Raw genomic sequence first — 18,915 nt, 5'->3', positions numbered from 1 at the left:
AATAAGTTGGTAGCACTCCCGGAATGCCAGAGCGGGGGTTGTGGGTTCGATTCCTAACTACAATGGACTTAAAATTATCTAAGTGAGTCTGTAAAGCACTGCCACTCTTACCTAACCTACAAACGAAATGACGAATTTCGTACCATTCCATGGTGGAGGGCACACAAATATTTGTCGTTGTATTACTCATAATGGAATGGATTAAACGGATGAATTAATACCAATTTACCCATGGTCATTGATTTCCTTGTCTAATTTTGTTATACCCACCACAATACGCTTATAGAAAAAAGGTTGCTGAAAATAGCAAACACTGTCTGCTGCATATTATTAGTTAATTTTGTTGCTTTTGTAGCAGTAGTTCTGCTATTACATCAGTAGTACTGCAATTTCAGAGCAGCAGGCTTTATGCTAAAAGTCTGTTGTTTGCTGAAAATGACTGCTCCTTAATTATGAAGTGGATGTTAGAAGAAACAAGTAAGAACGTGCTAAGTTCGACCGGGCCGAATCTTATATACCCTCCACCATTGATCGCATTTGTCGAGTTCTATGCGCGGTATCTCTTTTTAGACAAACATAGAATATTGAATAAGAACTGTTATCCTATTGGAGCTATATCAAGTTATAGTCCGATTCGGACCATAATTGAATGCTGATTGACATTATAGAAGTCATTGTGTAATATTTTAGTTCATTCGGATAAGAATTGCGCCATGTAAGGGCTCCAAAAGCAAAATCGGGAGATAGGTTTATATGGGAGCTGTATCAAGCTATTGATCGATTCAGACCATACTAGAAACGTATGTTAAAGGTCATGAGAGAAGGCCTTGTACAAAATTTCAGCCAAATCGGATGAGAATTGCGCCCTCTAGCTATTGATCGATTCAGACCATACTAGACACGTATGTTGAAGGTCATGAGAGAAGGCCTTGTACAAAATTTCAGCCAAATCGGATGAGAATTGCGCCCTCTCCTCTAGAGGTTCGAGAAGTCAAGATCCCAGATCGGTTTATATGGCAGCTATATCAGGTTCTATATCGATTTACGCCATACTTAGCACAGTTATTGGAAGTCATAACAAAACACCTCATGCAAAATTTCAGCCAAATCGGATGAGAATTGCGCCATCACTTGGCTCAAGAAGTCAAGATCCAAGATCGGTTTATATGACAGCTATACCAGATTATGAACCGATTTGAATTATACTTAGCACAGTTGTTGAAAGTAATACCAAAACACTACGTGCAAAATTTTAGATAAATCGGACGATAATTGCGCCCTCTAGAGGCTCAAGAAGTCAAGACCCAAGATCGGTTTATATAACAGCTATACCAGATTATGAACCGATTTGAATTATACTTAGCACAGTTGTTGGATATCATAACAAAATACGTCGTGCAAAATTTCATTCCAATGGATAAGATTTGCGCCTTCTAGAGGTTCAAGAAGTCAAGACCCAAGATCGGTTTATATGGCAGCTTTATCAGGTTATGGACCGATTTAAACCATACTTGGCACAATTGTTGGATATCGTAACAAAATACGTCGTGCTAAATTTCATTCTAATCGGATAATATTTGCGCCTTCTAGAGGTTCAAGAAGTCAAGACCTAAGATCGGTTTATATGGCAGCTATATCAAAACATGGACCAATATGGCCCATTTAAAATACCAACCGACCTACACTAATAAGAAGTATTTGTGCAAAATTTCAAGCGGCTAGCTCTACTCCTTCGGAAGTTCGCGTGCTTTCGACAGACAGACGGACAGACGGACAGACGAACGGACTTGGCTAAATCGACATAAAATGTCACGACGATTAAGAATATATATACTCTATGGGCTCTCAGATGAATATTTCGAGTAGTTACAAACAGAATGACGAAATTAGTATACCCACCATCCTATGGTGGAGGGTATAAAAATTTAACACATATGCAAATGTGTATCTCAGTGGATGTTTATACTCACCACTGAATGTCTACTTCCCATAACCTTTTTTCTTTAAATTTAAATACAAAAGACCATGCCAGTCATGTGCACATTAGTAGAGCAATAACAAACAAGTAAAAAGGCATTAAGTTCGGCTGGGCCGAACTTTGGATACGCACCACCTCGAGTATATATACAAACCCCCTTTCGTTACAATCCGGTGAAAATTGAACAACTTACTGTCACTGTTCAGTTTTGTAGAACAAAATATTGGTCTTTTTGGCAGCTATATCCAAATATAATCCGATCTGAACGATATAGGACACGGATGTCAACAAGCCTAACATAAGTCACTGCATCAAATTTCAACGAAATCGTATAATAAAAATGCATTTTATAGAGCCAAGATTTTAAATCGAGAGATCGTTTTATATGGCACATATAAACAAATCTGGACCAAATTAAACAATGATACATGAGCATCCCATTTTATTATCACACCACTTCTATATCCCTAGTTATATCTTAATAGGGGCTGATCTTGATCATATTTTATTCAGGAACTCATAAACAAGTAAAATTTTTAGACAATAAATCTGCTTTTTATGGGACTAAGACCCTTATTTGGAAGATCGGTCTATATGGCAGCTATATCTAAATATAGTTCGATCTGAAACATATTTGGGGCGGACGTCGGGAGACTTAAAATAACTCACTTTTTCAAATTTCAGCGAAATCGGCTAACAAATAAAGCTTTTATGGTCTTCAGACCCTTAATCGGCAGATCGGTCTATATGGCAACTATATCCAAATATAGCCCGATCTTAACCATATTTAAGTCAGATATCGGGAGGTTTGAAATAACTCACTGTTTCAAATCTCAACGAAATCGGCTAATAAATAAAGCTTTTCTGGGCTTAACTTAACCAGCGTGCATCAAAAAGACGTATCTGTGCCAAATTTCAGCTGCATATCTCAATTTTTGAAGGCTGTAGAGTGATTCCAAAAGACGGATAGACGGACAGACTCACGGACATCGTTAAATCGTGTTCGAATTTTACGACGATTACAGAAGTATATATTTTTAGGGTCGAAAAGTGATATTTCGATGTGTTGACTAAATGAATATACCGTCTATCTTATGGTGGTGGGTATAAAAATGCGAGCTAGCTCCGTCACATTTCGAAATATATACCAATGGATGGATCAGGTAGCTTCTTTACTGCAATATTCCAAAAATTAAAAGCATCTCTTTCAACAAAATGTCTAAAAACTACCAACAAATTTTTCTTCGGCAGACTTGTGTACTTAAAACAGCAGATTCTGTTAGTTCAAACAGCAGAAATGTTTGCTGAAACAGCAGAAATATCTGCTTTCCCATTATCAGCAGTCAAAAGCTGCTGTTTAAGCAAACATTTTTGCTGTTTTGAATAACAAATTTGGTTGAATGTAGGATGAAGGTATACTAATCAAGTCATTCCGTTTGTGACACCTCCAAATATTGATCTGCGACACTATATAGTATATATATTCTGGATCGTCTCGACATTCTGAGCCGACCTAGACATGTCCGTCCGTCCATCTGTCGAAATCACGTTAGCGGTCGAACGCGTAAAGTTAGCCGATTGAAATTTTACACAGATACTTCTAATTGATGTAGGTCGATATAGTCCCATATAAACCGATCCAGCGATTTGACTTCTTGAGCCCCTAGAAGCCTCAATTTTCATCCGATTTGGCAAAAAATTTGGTAAATGAATTTTGGAGAAAAAACTTGAATTATGACTTTCAACATCCATGCCAATTATGATCCGAATCGGTCCATAAGCAGATATACCCCCACATCAACCGATTCCCGGATTAGATTTCCTAATTTGGCCGAAAAACCTGTCCTATGACTTACAACGTCAGTACCAATTTTTATCCGAATCGGTCAATATGGGGCCTCCTTTTTATAGCCGAGTCTGAAAGGCGTGCCTCAGTGCGACACATCTTTGTGAAGAAGTTTTTACATGGCTGCCATACAAAATGGTCCAGTACCTCACAAATGTCGCCAGTATTAGGAGGAGACAACACATGGTTTACAATCGATTAATCGTTATTCGGTTAAGCGATTATTCGCGATCTTTCAAATTATCAAACAATTGAAAATGAGACATTTTCAAATAAACAAATAATCGAATAGTTTGGGACGTTTGATCGATTAATCGTTTGGATGTTAAAAAAGCTTAAAAACATATGAAATGTGTCATTTTTCAGCATTTATTCGATCTTTTGGGCCGTACCTGATCAAAATTTCACACGATTGGAATGAGCATATTTTGCTGTAGTTCAAAAAGGAAGATCAAATATGTAGGACCTATTTTCAATTCATACATATATGGAAAATATTTGAATGATTCGATTAATCGACAACATCTTACTGTCTTGTTCGATTAATCGTTGAAAATTTGTTCTGAAGCCTTGCAATTGCCTCTTTAATCTCAAACATTTCCGCTTATGTTTAGTAATGACTTATCCAAATGTCGCATCCACAAAAACCACCAAGATGAATTGCTCATTTAAAGCTACATCTTACCATTTCATTTCTCACACATACTTGCTCATATCCCCTAAGGCAAAAAAAAAAAAAAAAATAAATTGTACGCGACTATTTATAAGTGTATGTGTGAGTGTTATTAAGGCGGGAGCAATTGTTGCTAAACTGTGTCACAAACGAGCAAGCGATACAAAACTCGTTAAGGATTCTAAACGATTTATGCCATAATGTGTTATTAAATCAAAATTAGCAAAAATTTTATTAAGCTTATCCCCCAAATGTGCAACAACAAAACAACAAAAACAACAACAATTCACACACCAGTGTCAAACACTCAGAAGTTCAGAAGCACTAAGAATCCGGGCATGGAAGAGGATTTACAACATGTTAGAGAGTTGCCAAAGGCAAAACAACTTCAACGACGTCAATGGATCCATAACATTCATACAGAAAGAGAATTCAATGTGTGGGTGTGTGTATATGCTATGGGCCATATGTATGTGTGCGTAAAGTTTTCTAAAGTTTTGCTACTTTTGCCATGTTTGCCTATGCTTGTGTGCTTTTATTGCTGCTATGCTGCGCCGTACTTGGGACAAGTTTTATGAGTTGTCAACACTGCCACGTAACAGGAAATTGTGTTATTACAGTTATTATTAAAATGTTTTATAATAATAATACTTGTAACAACACTCACCCACACTCTGAGCGGGAGACTCTTACAACCAGCATATCACTATTGCTGGGAAATGGTTGAGGTATTTGTTCTCTGGTAGTTGTTTTCCAACAGCGGATATGCGAAGGTTTTGCAGAATTAGGCCTTCAGTAAACATTTTTGAATTTTATCAGCGGAGACCGTGTTCTGGCGCCTGTGAAAACCGGGATCAAATTTTAATGCGAATGAAAAGGAACTTTGATGCACCGAAAGCTAAGGCGGACGAAACACTACAGCGTTTGTAGCGTTCATCCATGGGAGTATTTTATGATGGTTGGATACCAAATGCACCATGTTTACCAAAATCGGCAGACGAACAAACGGAAGTGAAAGAAAACACGGACAAAAGAACTTAGCTAAACCAAATCAGGAAAGGTTTCTGAGTTTACACACATTTTACACAAATGCCACTAATTTTCGTAAGAGATCATATTTGTACTCTATTCCCAAAAACATTTCATTTAAGTCCCACTTTCCATCGATCAGTCTATATGCCAGTTTGAAAAAGCTTTCTTCATAGGCACTTGAAGCCAAATTTATCTTCGGTTAAAGTTATATACGCAGGGCCCTAAAAATGTTTGCCTGAAATCTCTAAACCCTTTTGGAATGTTGCTCTATTGACCTCATCCCATCATCCTAGTTTGGACTTTCCCACATAAATATTTGATATTGTACTGAATCAATGCAAATCTCTGAAAAAATCTGTTCCAGATTTCCAGTGAAACAATAGCATATTTAATTCTTGAACTAAAGGGTGATTTTTTTGAGGTTAGGATTTTCATGCATTAGTATTTGACAGATCACGTGGGATTTCAGACATGGTGTCAAAGAGAAAGATGCTCAGTATGCTTTGACATTTCATCATGAATAGACTTACTAACGAGCAACGCTTGCAAATCATTGAATTTTATTACCAAAATCAGTGTTCGGTTCGAAATGTGTTCATTCACCGTAACGTTGCGTCCAACAGCATCTTTGAAAAAATACGGTCCAATGATTCCACCAGCGTACAAACCACACCAAACAGTGCATTTTTCGGGATGCATGGGCAGTTCTTGAACGGCTTCTGGTTGCTCTTCACTCCAAATGCGGCAATTTTGCTTATTTACGTAGCCATTCAACCAGAAATGAGCCTCATCGCTGAACAAAATTTGTCGATAAAAAAGCGGATTTTATGCCAACTTTTCTAGGGCCCATCCACTGAAAATGATTTGCAAGCGTTGCTCGTTAGTAAGTCTATTCATGATGAAATGTCAAAGCATACTGAGCATCTTTCTCTTTGACACCATGTCTGAAATCCCACGTGATCTGTCAAATACTAATGCATGAAAATCCTAACCTCAAAAAAATCGCCCCTTACATAGATGTCCCTATTTATTTGATTTGAATGAGGCCCTTCTTTCAGCTTTAAGACAGGTGTCAAATATTTTTAACTCTTATCCGTCTCTGATTTATGGTGTTGCATACACCCATACATGGGTGCAAGTATTAACAAATGTTCGCTTGAAATGAAATAATGCGTGTGTATGTGTGAGTGGGTGTACAATTTCTAATGACAGTGTTAGCGTATTATTTTACGTGATGTTAACATTTAAACTTTTTTCTTGTCATCATTTGTAAGTACTGTGGTTCATCTATTGACAGCAAACTACCTATTTTAGTACTGAAGAAACAAGCCGTGAAAGGCAAAACTAAAACGCAAAAAGTTTCCAGTGCAAGCCTGTTTGTTTGCCACGAGATGGTAACGCCATTTGCCAACCATTCGAGGAATAAAGTGCAAATAATTGTTAAATTTATAAATAAAATTTGAAAAACCATGAGTGGACTTAGAAGTAAATATTTGGCTGAAATTTATTTATGAATTGTTTTAGACCCCTCGACGTCCCTGGCGAGTTTGGTCCATATCGGACCATAACTCAATATAGCTGCTAAAGTTGACGAAATTATCCGAGATGGCGGGTATGCAAAGTTCGGGCGGCCGCACTTTATACCCTCCACCATAGGATGGGGATATACTAATTTCGTCATTCTGTTTGTAACACATCGAAATATGGGTCTGAGACCCCATAAAGTATATATATTCTTGATCGTAATGTCGTTTAGAGTCGATCTAGCCATGTCCGTCAGTCCGTCTGTCTGTCGAAAGCACGCTAACTTTCGAAGGAGTAAAGCTAACCTCTTGAAATTTTGTACAAATACTTCTTATTAGTGTAGGTCAGTTGGGATTGTAAATGGGCCAAATCGGTCCATGTTCTGATATAGCTGCCATATAAACTGATCTTGGGTCTTGACTTCTTGAGCCTCTAGAGGGCGCAATTTTCATCCGATTTAGAAGAAATTTTGTACAACGGCTTCTCTCACGCAACGCAAGACACAGTGGTCTCAATGTTAACCCAAAAGACAAAAGAAGATTGAAATATGCCTGTTCACGAGGAAGACGAAGGTGGGTTAATATAACGCACCACGTTTCCTCAATAAGACGGTTTCGATATCTGACAAGGTCAAATACTTAGGTGTGATCTTGAATAGGAAACCAAATTGGAAGTGTCACATTCAGGAGCGTACTGAGAAGACTCACAGATGTTGGGTACTATTTAGACGGCTTGTAGGTTCAAAATGGGACCTGAATCCGAGGATAGATGCAAATGGAAAAGGAAAGCCAAAGATAGCAACACACACCAACCACTATGGGACGCGTTTCGTCTTTGGTTAGAAGACTTTTCAACCATATTAGGTGTGATGGCTCCAAGGGCCGTGCTTTGTTCAATAAAAAAGTTGTCAAAGTTTCCGTGAAGCATATTTATGGGTATATAAAGCAATGAAAACCCCTCTAAGTTCGGGTAACCACCACGAATCCTGACAGAATTTACACCAAAAATTTAAGTTCGGGAGACAGGTATATATAGGAAATATCTCTATTTTTATTTGGTGTGGTTCATAAAGAACAAAAGTTTGCCTCACTTACCAAATTTAAACCAATTCGAAAACAAATCGTTTATTATAGGCTTATATCTATTAATGTTTCTGTCTTGGAGGCATTAAGAGTGAATGATGAAAAGCATAAGTGTACTCATCGTACCACATATTAGCCAAATCTGGCAAAAATTGAGTCTACTATTGCCTCAAAGACTCTAGTCGGTGGATTGGTTTATTTGGCAGCTTTATCCAAATTCGTTCCATTGCTATTGTGACATGGATACATCGACTTATTATATTAAGGCATCAAGAATATATATCTTACCAGCTGGACAGGGCCCGCTCCGCAGCGCCCTCTTTCACTCTTTTATTTTATCTAAGCCCTATACAGTCACGTCAGGAAATAAGTCATGTTTGGGGTTACTGGTACGGCCTTTCAGATATTTCGCGCCAATGTGGATACTATACTGATGATCTACTCCCACATACCTTTCATTGGAGCCTTACATTGATATGGTCGGTAAATATGTGCGGTATGGAGGTGCGGCGGATCCCCCATATATCAGATTCGTGCTCTGGTCTCAAAAACCTCTCATTTGAGTACCATGTTGTCATTATTGGTTTATATTTCATTTGGCTGGTTGCTTTGGAGGTGAGGCGGCCCCCTTGATATCTCACCCTATATTATTTATAAACAAACTAAATTTCACTTAAATCGCCCAACCCATCTTCGATATCTGGCGTTTTTGAGAATAGGGTATGGGGAGGGTCCGCCCAATAAAGTTTGAATGTTAGATCTATTTCATTCTCTTGGATTTGGTGGTAGATTGGTGTAGCCAAACTCTTTGCCCCGAAAGTCGATATCAGATGTAGTGGGAGTGGAGTACTCCAAAAATCCACATTGGAGCTGCATATTGCTATAGTCGGTATATATGTGTGGTTTTGGGGGAGTTTATGAGATGAGGCGTCCCTGAAACACTTGGCCATGAAACAGATATAGATTTGAGCCCCTATTTGCCATAATCAACAAATATGTCCAGTTTGAGGGGTATGCAGGGTGGGGCGGCCACTTAGCCCTGAGAAAACATCGGTATCGTGCTCTACTCTCAAATTTCTTTAATTTGAGCCCCAGTTGCCATTGGTTTAGGGGGACTTAATGAGGTGATACGACCCCAAAACACTGGATATCGAATTCGATTTCTACTATCAAATACCTATTATTTATCGGTATAGTAGGCAATTATGACCGGTTTGAGGGGAGTTTAGATGCAGACCCTGAAGTAATATCAGCATCGTGCTAGACCACGATTTGGTTTGAGTCCCATAATGTCAAGCATATTGAAGCAGGCTATCAAAATATTCACGGTTATGGGTCTTGTTCAGATTTACACTAATTATTTTTTTGTATTGGTTATCTACATTCAAAATCATATTTCAAAGCGACCACTTGGAATACCACATTATTAAAGATCCGCAGGCACTCCTATGTCCATTAAGGGTAAAAAGTGTACTCTACTACCTTTAATTTCTGTCCTATTCTATCCTGATCGGCCTTCATATATTATTTCATATTATTCATTTATTATTTTTAATTCCTTTCTTTTGGGTAGAATAGGGGGAGGGGGATTGCCCTTTGACACGTCCTTTATTTGAGTACAATATCTTCTCGCTCATCCTACATAACAGTTTGGCGTTACTTTTATTGGTAGGAGAGGGTCGCTCGCCCCCATCGCTAAGAACCCAACGACAATTTATTTGAGCTTTTTATTGTCGCGAACTACTGTCCTGCGGAGCGGTAAGACGTGACCCAGATAATTGAATCCTTATACCAACATTAGATTTGAAATATATTGTCATAGACCTTTCTTTTAATTGACATATTATCCAGATAGAACTACACGTCCTATTAAAGGGTATTGAGTGGTTGGGCCGGTCCCAGACTCTGTCCTAATTGTGCATACCAAATTCGTAGTCAACTCCCAAAGACCTTTTATTCGATACCCATTTTGTGACGTTGGACATTAAACACCTTTCATTTGATATCCATGTTGCTCAAAGCGGTTAAAGTGTCCTGTTGGGTGGTAATTTTGGAGTGGGGGGCCTCCAAACACTTATGGTAACATTTTAATGCCAAGTTTGTACTCTACTCTTAAATACCTTTCATTTGATACTCACATTACCCACAGCGGTGAAAGAGTCCTCTTGGGGCTTTTTTTTTGGGGGGGTGGGGAACCAAATTCGTATTCTACTCTTAAACACCTTTCACTTAAACACCCATGTAATCGTTACAAATGGGATTTTGGGATGGGGCGTCCCCCCAGGTTATTTGACCCCAGAATTGTTTACCAATTTCGTGTTTTTGGGGTACCTTAAGGTGGCATATAAAATTTCGCTTAAATCGGTGCACACATCTCCGAGTTCTGGCGTTTTTGAAAATTGGAGTATGGGGAAGGGTCCGCCCCCCTTCGGATATTATAAAATTTTGTACCCTAAATTCGCCGCGGGCCCAAACTCTACCATCTGTGAAAATTTCATGAAAATCGGTTCAGTCGTTTTTGAGTCTATATGGTAGAGACAAACTAACAAACAAACAAAGCGCAACAATTTCACTTTTATCCCCTTCACCATAGGATGAGGGTATATTAATTTCGTCATTCTGTTTGTAACAGTTCGAAATATGCCTCTGAGACCCCATAAAGTGTATATACTCTTTATCGTCATGTCATTTTAAGTCGATCTAGCCATGTCCGTCGGTCCGTCCGTCTGTCGAAAGCACGCTAACTTTCGAAGGAGTAAAGCTAGCCGCTTGCACAAATACTTCTTATTAGTGCAGGTCGGTTGGGATTGTAAATGGGCCAAATCGGTCCATGTTTTGCTTTAGGTGCCTTATAAACCGATCTCGGGTTTTGACTTCTTGAGCCTCTAGAGGTCGCAATTCTCGTCCAATTTGACTGAAATTTTGCACGTAGTGTTTTGGTATCACTTTCAACAATTGCGTTAAGTATAATTCAAATCGGTTCATAATCTGGTATAGCTGTCATATAAATCGATCTTGGATTTTGTCTTTTTGAGCCAAAAGAGCGCGCAATTCTCATCCGATTTGGCCGAAATTTTGTATGAGGTGTTTTGTTATGACTTCCAATGAATTTGCGAAGTATGGCGCAAGTCGATACATAACCTGGTATAGCTGTCATATAAACCGATCTGGGATCTTGCCTTCTTGAGCCTCTAGAGGACACAATTCTCATACGATTTGGCAGAAATTTTGTACAACGGCTTCTCTCATGACCTTCAACATACGTGTCTAATATGGTCTGAATCGATCAATAGCTTGATGCAGCTCCCATATAAGCCTATCTCCCGATTTTGCTTGAACCCTTACATGACGCAATTCTTATCCGGATAAACTGATATATTACACAATGACTTCTGCAATGTTCAGCATTCATTTATGGTCCGAATCGGGCTATAAATTGATATAGCTCCAAAAGCATAACAATTCTTATTCAATATTCTTTGTTTGCCTAAAAAGAGATACCGCGCATTGAACTCGACAAATGCGATCCATGGTGGAGAGTATATAAGATTCGGCCCGGCCGAACTTAGCACGATCTTACTTGTTGTATAATAAATATAAGGCCACAGATCAATACCCCCACACATTTCCACAAGAAATGCCACAGACGGAGAATTTGAAAACACCCTTAAAAACATTCGGACATTTTATAATTTATAATTTTTTATAACTCAAAGTTTGTAGTATTGAAAAACAAATCTCATTTGATACAATGTAAGTTCATTATTGGAATTGCATACAATTAAAATATAAAGCCTTGATATCCCTGTGCAAAGTCTTCCTATTCCTATGTGTTATGGCTATTGTACTATATGCGAGAGTTTACTCAATAGTGTTTGTAATTAAAACTTAAAAAGGCACATAGTTAAAGCAAACTTTCAGCATACACTGTGCTTGCCTTTGTAAGTAGGATTTCGTTCACATATTGCCTGAGCATGTGTGAGTGTGTACGTGTGTAGGGGACTGAGTGTATTTGTATGAAACCCTTTTTTGGAAAGATTCCTTTTGTTACATGGCCTTTATCCTTTGCTCAGCTCACCCCTTCACTTTCATGTATTTACTTTATAAAAATGTTCATTATATTAATTTTTCTTCTTTGTTCTCCACCGACATTTTTTAATTAAAAAATAGACTATTGTTTAACAGCCATACCATGCCATGCTCCGCACTGCCAACCAACAGTTTAATGTGTCGTTTGGTGCAGACGCCCTGTAATTCCTATTAAAATATTCAGACGGCGTGAAGGTTTAAATGAACGCGAATGCTTATAATGAGCCCTACCCCAAAACGCTTACAATTCCAAAAAGGTGAAAATCATTTGGTTTATTAGGATTTAAAGGTATTTAGTCACAGAATAGCAAAACAGCTTGCAAAGAATATCCTTTTTAGATTTTCATGTCGGAAGTTATTTCTTTGTAGTTCATATCTTTATATTAAACCATTTGTCTGTCTGTCTGTTAATTATAGTTTATTAAAATAATTGACATAGCCAGATTCGGCCATGGCGTTGCAGCCTGGTCTACATTATATTATAAAAGGTGGGGGGCAGTCCATAGTGGTTTATAATTTAATGACATTTAATGCACTCTGATATTTGATTATTTAATCGCTCTATATGTAGGCTATTTAAGAATTGCCAGTCCAACAGTCGACATGCCAACAAGCTGCACTGGCAGTCCACATATCACACAGTGGGATGAAAAAAACCAGTAACGAAAGGCAAAAGTCGGGCGGAGCCGACTATATAATACCCTACACCTACCCTACAATTATAAATTCGGGCAATATATAAATATATATGTATATGAGAGCTATATCTAATTCTGAACCGACTAACTACCGTCAGATCGTTTGAAAATTGTTGTTACTACGGCCATATAAGTGCAAATCTGGCGATAAATATGTATGGGTGCTATATCCAAATCTGAACCGATTTTGATGAAATCTCGCGCATATGTTAAGATCAGTAACAAAACAATTCATGCCAAATTTTGGGCAGGGTTAAAAATTGTCGCTACTAGGGCTATTTAAGTGCAAATCGGGTGATACCTATATATGGGAGCTATATCTAAATCTGAACCCATTTTGATGAAATTTTTCAAATATGTTAAAATCAGCAACAGAACAACCCCTGCCAAATATTGTGTAGATCGGATGAAAATTGTAGCTACTATGGCCATTTAAGTGCAAACCGGGCAATACATATATATGGGAGCTATATCCAAATCTGAACCGATTTTGAAGAAAATTTGCAGATATGTTAAGATCAGTAACAAAACAATCCTTGCCAAATTTTGGGCAGATCGGTAGCTACTAGGGCCATTTAAGTGCAAATCCGGAGATACCTATATATGGGAGCTATATCTAAATCTGAACCGATTTTGATGAAAATTTGCCAATATGTTAAGACCAGTAGCAAAAAAATCCGTGCGAGCAAAAAAATTTTGTGCAGATCGGTTGAAAATTGTAGCTACTATGGCCCTTTAATTGCAAATCGGGTAACACATATATATGGGAGCTATATCTAAATATGAACCGATTTTGATGATATTTTTCAAATGTGTTAAAATAAGTAACGAAACTGTTCGCGCCAAGTTTTGTGCAGATCGGTTGAAAATTGTAGCCACTACGACATTTTAAGTATAAATCGGACGATACATATATATGGGAGCTATATCTAAATCTGAACCGATTTTTATGAAAATTTGCAGATATGTTAAAATCAGTAACAAAACAATCCATGCCAAATTTTGTACAGATCGGTTAAAAATTGTCCTTACTACGACAATTTAAGTGCAAATCGGGCGGTACATATATATGGGAGCTATATCTAAATCTGAACCGATTTTGATGAAAGTCTGCAGATATGTTAAAATCGATAACGAAACAATCCTTGCCGAATTTTGAGCAGATCAGTTGAAAATTGTCCTTACTACGACAATTTAAGTGCAAATCGGGCGGTACATATATATGGGAGCTATATCTAAATCTGAACCGATTTTGATGAAATTATGCAGATATGTTAAGATAACGAAACAATCCGTGTCAAATTTTGTGCAGATCGGTTTAAAATTGTCCTTCCTACGGCAATTTAAGTGCAAATCGGGCGATACATATATATGGGAGCTATATCTAAATCTGAACCGGTTTTTATCAAAATCAATAGGCCCTTGGGCCAAAGAAGTTATATGTGCAAAATTTCGTGATGATTGGACAACAAATACGACCTGAACTTTGATTACAAGAATATATGGACTCACAGACGGACAGACGGACATGGCTAAATCGAATCAGAAAGTGATTCTGAGTCGATCGGTATACTTATCAATGGGTCTAGCTCTTCTCCTTCATAGCGTTGCAAACAAATGCACAAATCTATAATACCCTGTACCACAGTGGTGGTGTAGGGTATAAAAACAAGTAAACTCATGCTAAGTTCGGCAGGGTCCAATCTTGGATTCTGCTTAAATATTGGAGCTATATCTATCGGACAAAATTTGCGGATTCTAAGGGCTCAGGAAGTCAAAACGGGAGATCGGTTTACATGGGAGCTATATCAGGTTTTAGACCGATTTGAACTGTACTTGGCACAGTTGTTGAAAGTCATAACAGAACGCTATGTGCAAAATTTCAGCAAAATTGGACAAAAATTGCGGCTTCCAGGGGCTCTAGAAGCTCAACGCGTTGGACCGCTATCGTGATTTCGACAGAAGGACGAAAGGACAGACGGACATGGCTAGTTCGAATCAGAAGTTCGAGACGATCAAGAATATATATATACTTTATGGGGTCTTAGATCAATATTTCGAGGAGTTACAAACGGAATGATTAAATTGGTATACCACCATCCTATGGTGGTGAGTATACAAATGTAGTGGAAAAAAATCCGTCATTTTGGAACGAATGGAAATGAAATTTAAAATGGTAATACCTGAAGTATTAGTAAGATTATATGTAAAATTTCAGGGCCCTGGAAGGTCCAGGCCCGGTGGCCAATTGGGGTAGGTTTTCAAGGTTGGTCACCTCGGTGAAACAAAATTTTGTTCGAACAAAAATCAAAAGTGTTTGAAGCCCCTACAAAATGGGGCTTTCCTAATTAACTTCGTCATTCTGTTTGTAACTCCTCGAAATATTCGTCTAAGACCCCATAAAGTATATATATTCTTCATCGCCATGACATTTTAAATAAGTCGAACTAGCCATGTCCATCCGTCTGTCCGTCCGTCTGTCTGTAGAAAGCACGCTTACTTTCAAAGGAGTAAAGCTAGCCGCTTAAAATTTTGCACAAATACTTCTTATTAGTGTAGGTCGGTTGGGATTGTAAATGGGCTATATTGGTAAACGTTTTGATGTAGCTGCTATATAAACGACCTGGGATCTTGACTTCTTGAGCCGCTAGAGGGCACAATTCCTATCCGATTTGGCTGGCATTTTGCTTGAAGTGTTTTATTATGACTTCCAACAACTGTGGTGAGTATGGTTTTAATCGGTTCATAACCTGATACAGCTGCCATATAAACCGATCTGGGCTCTTGACTTCTTGAGCCACTAGAGGGCGCAATTATTATCCGATTTAGCTGAAATTTTGTACAACGACTTCTTTTATGACCTTTAACATACGTGTCGAAAATGGCATGAATCGGTTAATAGCCTAATGCAGCTCCCCTATAAACCGATCTCACTATTTAACTTATACAGCCTCTAAAGAACGCAATTCTTACTAGATTTGGCTGAAATTTTACACAATGACTTCTACTGTGGTCTCCAATATTTTGTTCAATTATGGTCCGAAATGAATCATAACTTGGTATTGTTCCAATAAAATAGCAATTCTTTTCCTTTTGTCCTTTGTTTGCCCAAAAAGAGATACCGTGGCAAGAGCTCGACAAATTCGATCCATGGTGGAGGGCATATAAGATTCGGCCCGGCCGAACTTAGCACGCTTTTACTTGCTTAATTTACGCTTAAAATTTTAGACGCATTATTTGGAAACTCAACTGAATCAAGTAAAAAGGCAATTAGTTCGGTCGGGCGTAACATTGGATACCCGCCACCAACTTTTGGATTGACCACCTTTCGTCATAATCTTGTGGTCCGTTTTGGACCAAACTCGGCACGGACGTCAAAGGGTCTAATAAATACTGTTCAAAAAATACTTTATGGCAGCTATAACCAAATGTATACCGATCTAAGCCATATATGGCACGGATGTCTAAAAGCCTAACATAGGTCGCTATGCTAAATTTCAGCGAAATCGGATAATATTATATATAAGCCTTTTATGGGTTCAAGACCTTTTTTGGGGAAACTGGCCCTTATATCAGCTATATCCAAATATAAACCGATGATGGCGATGTTGAACACGGATGCCGAAAGGTTTAACACGGGTCACTATTCAAAATTTCACCGAAATCGGATAATAAACGCAGTTTCTATGGCCCAAGGATTAAAATCGGGAGATCGGTATATATTGCAGCTATATCTAAATATAAACCGATCGAAACCATATACATAAGACACGCATGTCGGCAACCCTTACATAGCTCACAATGTCAAATTTCTGCAAAATCGGATAATAAATTCACTTTTTATGGAGCCAAGGTCTTAAATCGGGAGATGGGTCTATATGGCAGCTATATCCAAATATAGCCCAATTTTGACCATACTCGGTACGAATGTTAAGGAACCTAACGCAACAAATTTGGCTAAATTTCAGCAAAATTTCAGCGAAATGTGGCTTTAATAAGCCTAAGGCTTGAGGTGCGTTGTTTAGGCAAAGGTCCGTGGGTACCCGTATAAAAAAATTTCCCCCCGGGGGTCTCCAAATAATTTCGGGTGTTGCCCATAGAATTGTTGTTTCTGTCCCAGCAGTGTGTTGTGCACCGAGGCGGCAGTCCTTGGCCGATGAGGGACTCCATCGGGTTATTTCGGCACATAGAACCGGCTGCCGTGGTATTGCTATAGAGAAGCAATACCACGGCATACCTTGCAGTTCCTACCGTTGTATCATCAAATTCGCTTTAAAAAAACCCCAAAAACCTGCAAAAGTTCGCATTCTATAAATCAATGATAACTATCTCTAAAAGAAATGAGAACCTAAGGTGGAACTCCTTCTGCTTGCCAAGGATCTCTGTGGCTCGGCACCCAGAACAGGTGAATTTTGAACTGTTCAGCCATCTTGTTGAGAGATCTGTGGCGGTCGAAGGCGGTTTTTAAATTCAGAAATACGTTCTCCAGGCATTTAATGGCTGCCTGGCTGTCTGAGAAGATATCTATGTCAGTTGTCGTTATGACACTATAACTTCTTTAATTGCAAAGATCTCCGCTTGATACACACTGCGGTGGTCGGGTAACCTTCTCGATTAGTTCTAGTTTTTCAGGGTACACTCAAAACCCAACTGGTCGTCTTGTATGGAACCATCCGTATAGATGTCTATGTAACTTCTACTGCATGGGATATCGTAGTTCCAATAGGTACTATCAGAAATAGTGGCACATTACTTTTTATGTGTGTTATCCATGCTGCCTGTAACATAGGGCATTGTATCATCGATAACACAGTGTCACATAACAATATACCACATTTAGAATTTCAGACCAATCGAATAATAATTGTGCCCTCTCGAGGGCCAAGAAGATCGACAAACCTTGTTCAAATCGACTTATCTTGCAAATGGGCAGCATTTGTATTTGCCAAAGCCACATAAATCCCACATGAAAAGTCACACGACAACCAAAGATCAAACAAACAAACAGCTAACAAATGAATGTTAATTAAAGGAATTTGCCAAAAGATGTGCTACGTTTGCTGGCAACAATCTTATCAAACTTTTATTCACTTTTCGAATAATAAAATCCCACGCCAAGCACCAAGACTAAACCCCAATTATTCCACATCAGCGGGAATACACAATGCGACCAAAGGCTTATCGCAAATACAGGAGTCATAGAGTAATCACAGACAGCTGGTTGAGGGTGAAAGCTTTCCAAAGTGTATTAATTTGAAGTGCATAGCAGCTAGAGAAGCCGGCCTTCAACATTTTGTATTCAGCTGGTGGTTATTCGAAATGTGTTTCAATGTGCACGACCAGGATTCGCCTGCATCGTGTCCTACTCTTGCCAAGCAATGTCATGTTGTATTTGTCAAAGCCAAAATTTGACAACTGCATCTCTGTGTTGGTTGAGTTGGTTGGTAGATTGAGTTGGTTGCCATTTCCCTGCATAGAATTTTAATTTTTGCTGAGTATTCAAATGAATAATGAATAATCCAATGAATTTTAGATTTTTCCCACAGATTTTTTAAAGAATCATGAATGAATTCTTATATTGTTCGGGTAATTATTTATACAACCAATTTGGGAGGGGTGAGCGACTAATCCCTTAGATTGTAAACATTGATCAATGCAAACGAACAAATTGGGACAAACGAAATTCATTGGGTTAACTAACAACTGTTAGGATAAAAACAAAAATCGAAGATGGTTTCTATTTCCACTTAAAAATAGGGACAACATACAAGGCGGGATTATAAAAAGTTGTTAAAAATATTCGAATTTGCTGTGTAAATGCCAAATATTTAGGTGATCCAGCCTATAAAAGTCAGCCGGGCGAAATTTAGCTTAGAAAAGACTCAAATCTGGCTATTTGTGATACAAATGAAAATTGGCCAACTCGAAGTGCTTCCTGCATTACCTCAACGGAATGATTGCGACATCCGACAAGGATATCGCCACATTCAGGA

The 18,915-nt window shown here is 38.4% G+C and overlaps 1 protein-coding gene across 1 annotated transcript in view; it reads left to right on the top strand.

Moving 5' to 3' along the window:
* The window catches only part of LOC106091627 (matrix metalloproteinase-2), a 422,071-nt gene that overhangs the window by 332,774 nt on the left and 70,382 nt on the right, over positions 1–18,915 (top strand). The gene's annotated exons all lie outside the window — the stretch shown is intronic.

Source organism: Stomoxys calcitrans, chromosome 5 (assembly GCF_963082655.1).
Source record: "Stomoxys calcitrans chromosome 5, idStoCalc2.1, whole genome shotgun sequence".
NCBI lineage: Eukaryota > Metazoa > Arthropoda > Insecta > Diptera > Muscidae > Stomoxys > Stomoxys calcitrans.
Note: the sequence above shows the minus strand (reverse complement) of the source record. Positions and strands in the feature narration are given on the sequence as shown.